Source organism: Meleagris gallopavo, chromosome Z, assembly GCF_000146605.3.
Source record: "Meleagris gallopavo isolate NT-WF06-2002-E0010 breed Aviagen turkey brand Nicholas breeding stock chromosome Z, Turkey_5.1, whole genome shotgun sequence".
In the NCBI taxonomy this organism is placed as follows: domain Eukaryota; kingdom Metazoa; phylum Chordata; class Aves; order Galliformes; family Phasianidae; genus Meleagris; species Meleagris gallopavo.
Window position 1 is genome coordinate 30,445,642 of NC_015041.2, and position 6,244 is coordinate 30,451,885.

The following is a 6,244-nucleotide window of genomic DNA, read 5'->3' on the forward strand; positions in this document are numbered from 1 at the left end:
AGATTGTATGAGTTTTTCTGTGAAGCTATCTGTGGAATGTCGGGTTGGAGAGGCTTTGACGGAGCTGTTTGCATTGTATGAAATTTCTAACCACAATCTGAGGAACAAATCAACAAGATGCCCAATCACTCATGGAAATAATAAGGATTTATGAGTTTGTAAAACCAATGAAATTCATTAGAAATTGGATTAAGTTTTTGGTTACATACATATCTGTAAAAATATAACTCTAAACACTTCATTGCCTGTATTCATGCACAGAACTGAAAGAGTCCGTAATTCAGGCAGTGGAAGATTCAAAGTAAATCAGAAAGAGTGATGCAATGAGCTGCAAGACACCTCTGGGTCAGACAGAGCTGAAAATAGAACTTCTATTTTCTAACTCATAATGAGCCTGATGTGTTCTTATAATTTTGTATATATAAAATTAATATAAATTCAAATAATTTTAAAAGGTTCTCAAAGTTTTTATTCTTCGTCTTTCACTGTGCTATCACTCATCTGTTCCTACCACTAGAAACTGTTGTAGATGCCTAAAAATATAGAGGAAACAAATATTCTTATTTACCATGGTCATGAACTCCTTCAAATGCCCTCCTTATCTCTTTTTGAAGTATTGCAATGTGATTTCTCAAAATATACACTGACTTCAGTGTTATTAGTATCAGGTTGTTCAGATGTTTCTTTGTTTGTATTCTCAGCCTTCCTTCTGCCACTTAAGAAGTCTTATTAGTCCATACAGGTTCCCCAGGTGAAATAGGATATCTTGAGATAATACAAGAGTACAAAAGTGTTGGCATTCCTACCAGCAGAAATAAATATTGATTTTTGTTCTCTTTATGATGCTTTTAATATGGTGTTGAAAGGCACACTCATATTAACAACTATATTTTCTTGTGTTTTTCTAATTTAAAAAGCACAGTGTTTTTTCACTTACATTTTATTCTAAACGTGGATATTTATTTAGTAAGATATCAAATTAAATCATTTGTAAATTGCAGTGTACTGTACCCGTATGATTTTAATTTGTGATCTTTTGACCTCAGTTCATGTAAATGAGTAATGGTTATAATATAAATACAGATCCTGGATTCTTCAATCCAGCTTTGGCTTTCATTTTTGGTTGAAGTGAATTTGAGCAACCTTACAAAAGTAAGATTGTCCTTCTGAAGGCCTGTCTGAATTTTATATGCCGCAAAAAGAATTTTTAGTGCTTCTATGCCACATCCCTGCTTTATTTCTGTAATTTTATTCTCCCATCGACTTCAACATAACATGTCTGAAATTTAACTGTAAAGCAAAGAACATTAGCTTAAAAGGATAATTAGCATGAAGAGTTTTCAACAAAGATGCATTATCCTGCTAGCTAACAAAAGCTAGTAAAAGTTATAAAGTATTTAAAAGTAAACACATACAGTGGCTCCAAAAGTTTGTGAGAAGAGCCCCAAACAGAATGAAAAGAGTGCAGATCTGTTTGTTAAGTCTTAGAGTTCTTGGCTGCGATAACCTCCTGTGGGGCAAAAATCTCTACATCTGTTTACTCTGAAAATCTTGTACACATTTAATCCCATCTTTAGGAATAAAGTGGATTATACGTCATTCCAACTTCTTAATTAGAATATATTTTGTCTTTTATTAGCTGTAGGGTAATTGGTAATTCTGTCCACAGTTTGATATGATTTACCTGCAGGGAGAAAGAGAGTATTAAGCTCTTAAAAACCATAGAACATGCAAGCTAAACAATAAATAATAGTACTTACAAGTTGCTAGATATGAAACTATTTTAAATAGATTGTTAGATAAAAAAAGTTTATTTATTCATAGTTGGCCTTCAAAAAGTTGTACTTTGATTTAGAGCTTGAAACAAGTTGAGACATACTAAAAAAGACTCTTGTGCACTAAAGACTCTCCTTTTCCTATTTATTTATTTATTTTTTCCATTTCCGTTCTCATGTAGGTATTTTGCAGCATGTTTTAAAACAGACAGGTACAGAGCTAAGGTAATGGCATACTTAAGATGAAGATACAGTTTTATCTTCAACTTCTGTTATTTAAAGGTACCATTATTTCTACTTACAGTTGTATAGAATGATGTTAGATCATGCCGTTTCTTCCTTCTTCTTGGTCAAACTTTTCATTCCAACAACAGTAGTGCACTATTTGGAAATATTTTGAGAGTTGAACCCAGAAAACTCTGGAGACCAACCTGTCTTAACAAATCCTCTCTCTGTCACAAAAGTACAATGTAGTAAGGTTCTTCGTTATTTGAGAGAAGAAATTTCTTTTGGTGGGACAGAATATCAAAATGGAAAATACCACATCAGCTTTGCAAAAGGAACTGTCTAGTTTTAGTTGTATTTCTTTGAGAAATTGCTGTCTGCAAAAGGATTATTCTGATTAAAGATTTAATGTATTGCTACAAGTTGTGCTCTGATAAAAGGAAAGGACATATTTTAGGGCATTTTTCCTCCATTTTTCCTCTTCATTGTCTACTAACGATATTTTCACTAGAAGAGGTCTGAGCTATTGATATTCCCTTTTTACTATTCCTCATGTTTCAAATGTATTATAAACATTTACATAAAATAGCATCTTTTCTGATGCAGAGATTCTTCAAAATTAGTTTGATGGCTGCCTTTTTGAAATAACACAAGAACCAAGTTGGAGAATCCTTGCATATAACCTTTTTCCTGTTCAGATATGTATACACTTACTATAAAGTAACATCTTTCCAGATAACAAATAATAATCTGTTACTATTCTGCTAAACTGATTTCTACTTGAAAAAACTTCCAGAAATACTGTCAGCTATCAAATGTTATGGCTTTTTGCTTTGTTTTGATTTGATTTGGTTTTTATCAGTTATTTTTGTTTTGGTTTTGGCTTTGATTTTCTGCTTTCCTAACTTATTTCTGTTGCATTTTGTTTCTTTCTTTTTTCTTTTCTACATTCCTTTATTTCACTCACATTTCTCTCTTCTACCAATATACTGCCAAAATTCCTGCAGTTACCACTTTTTCAGTCTTCAGTTTTGGGTCAACAAAATCATTTATAAAGCCAAATAATCTTCTTTTAGGAAGATAGCCCCAACACTTAGTGGAAAGAGTGATTAAGCCATAGACCTTAAAGCTTTGAAGAAATTGTCTGGACATAAAGAATTTTATTTAGAACTATTAAAAAGCACTTCAAATGTATATTTTTCCATCCAGAATGAAGAAAAGAAACTCAACTTACAGCCATTATTCATTTGGACACATTGATGGTATCACAAAATAATTAAACATCATTTCTAACATACTGTTGCTTTACACAATATAACTCAAAGAAAAATAAATCTTCTAGAAATTTAATGTAGTAGTTTTATGAAAGAAACTTTTATATAGAATTTAAATGAAAAGTATTTTGTCTTTATTATTAAAAAACATTAATAATAGCATGGACAGGTTTAACTGCTAGCAGAGGTGGTGACGCATACAATTGTAATAAGTGGATTTTGATGGGAAATATTTGATACACCCTTCATAAGAATCGGATTGTCTTTTTGGAAGATCTTTCTCATCTTTCTACTTATTATGTAGCAATGATAGCTATATTTGAACTATGAATTATGCCGAACAGTGAAGTGGAGAGCTCTGTTTAGTAGAGAAGAGTATTTGTTACAATTTGGGTAGTAATTTTTGGCTCTTTAGGACTAAACTGTTACTTAAGTCATGGTACAACATAAATAGACCTTAGATTGTATAGATGATCTTACAGTAATGAATTTTAGTGCCTAATATTTACTGTACTCTTTGTACTGCTATGCTGTTTTGGTGATAAAGGCATAAAAAAGGGCTTAATTTTTTATTGGTGGATACTGTCCATAATATAACTTCATTCAGTGAAGAAAAATCCAGTGGAGTGGTGTTTCCTGTAATATCTGAAGATGCATGCCTTAATTAGTCGCTGCAGCTGTATTGGTATAATTCATTATTGCTCTAAAAATTCATCTGAAGAACAGTCTGAAGAACAAGATTTGAATATTTTTTTTCTTTGCAATCTTTGATCTAGGCATCAAACTTCATTTTCACTGATTTAATGTTTTTGTTGAAATCGTAGATCCAAATAAAATGTCTTTAATTTCTGAATCTTTGAGTTTTATTCTTAACAGAATGCAATTTTTATAGCTGGCATCACCTCTGCTTCTAATCGCACAGATAAGTTTCTTGTTGTCCCGCTGTAACACTCCTGTTTCATTTCTTGGCTGTGTAAGCATCAAATATCTTTTCCCTCTTCTGAGTTTTGTTACTGGTTTTCCATAGTAAGTGAAGCAAAGACGTATCTAATTGGCTTCCTATGTCAGTTCCATAAGCACCAAATGCACAGTTAAAAGCAATTTTAGTGCTAAAATTGTCTCACAAATATTGTAAGAGAAGCTCCACTGAAAATAGCCTGGCACCATGTACTTTGCACCATCCCCTCAGGTGAGAGTTAATACTCATTGATGAGATTTCTCCCTGAGTTTCCTCTTCACACTGAACTGTCCCAAATCTCTCTGCCTTTCCTTCAGTCCTCCTTATTGAAATCTCTCTGTTGGACTCTTTCTAGTATGTCTAGGTCTCCCTTGTACTGGAAGGCCTAGAACTGGACAGAGCATTCCAGGTGCAGCTTCAACAGTGCTGAGTATAGTGACTAAAGTTTAAGGCACAGATTGGATGAGCAGGTAGCAAGTAAAATCCTGAGCCCAAGAAGAATGTCCTGATCTCCTCTGTAATAAAGTCGACTTGCAAATCAGATTAAACGAACTGGGAAAGTAATAAACTTTCATTTCCAAAGAAAAATGTAAAAGGAAGAAAAACAAATCCAGATTTAGTTGCTCTCACATGGATTCTTGGAGAGTTCAATAGATAAAAAAGTCAGTAATTAAAAGGAATCTTCAGAGCAACATACTTTAGTCAGTGAAGAATACATTTAATCTTAGGAGAGTAAATTGATGGTGAAAAGAGGTAATTCATGCTAAAAGCCAAACGCTGGCAGGAATAGCTCAGTTGAAGGAAGAAAGGAAGGCAAGGTTACCACATTGCCTACTTAGCAAGTCCATTTCTCTTAAATATCTTCATGACAATGGTGAGAATAAAAGCAAAATAATAAATGCAGCATTGCTTCAAATCAGAATATAGTTAACTGCATTTGATTTCCCCATCCAACAAGTCACAGCACTAGCAGCATATGATGTAGCTGAAAAAAGGTCTAACAAATAGGATAAAGTAATAGACAGCTATCTGGAGCCAGTCATACTCACACTCTTCACTTTTCTCTTCTAGAAAATTACCGAGCCATAACTGTAAGAACATAACTGTCAATCTGTGGCTTTCACAGAATATTCTAACTGCCATTAATACAATACTTTGGGAAATTTGGTTGTCAGTATATAACAACTGCATTCAGATAGTATACAGTATTACATCATAAAAAATGCAGTACATTATTAATCAACATGGCAAACGGTAATTTAGTGGATTTCTTTTACAGACCTTGACCTCCCCTTGCCACCAGACCATCACTGTGCTAAGGAGAATGGTACTTGTTTCTAAAATGCTCTTATGGCCAATAGCCTTACTAATATGGACGGACTGAAAATTACCCTCTTTGCACCACTATTAGCAGTGCTAATGACAGACTTTGAAAAGCAGAAGGGAGGAGTAGCATGAACAGTATGGAGTGATCGAAATGGAAGAATTCCTCTCCCTTGTATTCAGAAAGTGTCAGTCATCTGAATATCTGCCTAGAAATAAAACATCAGCCATAAAAGCAACTCATACCATAGCTGTCTGATGCAAAGCCAGACACCTAATGCATTAAGAATAGTAGACATTTTGGCAGGAAGGCAAAGAACCGCAGGACCAAATAAGGAAACGAAAACAGACTAGACTTTCTAATTCTGTTATTTAAGATTTGTGTTCAACTAAGTCATTATTTATTAACCCTCAGAGTCATCTGTCATAGATGGAGCTCTCCCATAATACTTGTAACACTCGGTAAAATATTCTTCTAATCTGATAGCAGTAAATAATAAGACATCTGAGTGGAGAGCTTTTTTTACCTTAATTATTCTAGGAATTACAGTTTTAACAAAAGCTCGTCTTTACAGTAAGGCTTAAGGGCTACATGAGGAAGAAGATAAAAATCAGTATTGCATATCATCAGAGGGCTGATGCTTCCAGTCCAACTAGCAGCACTAGGATAAAATATTTTTTGCCTGTTT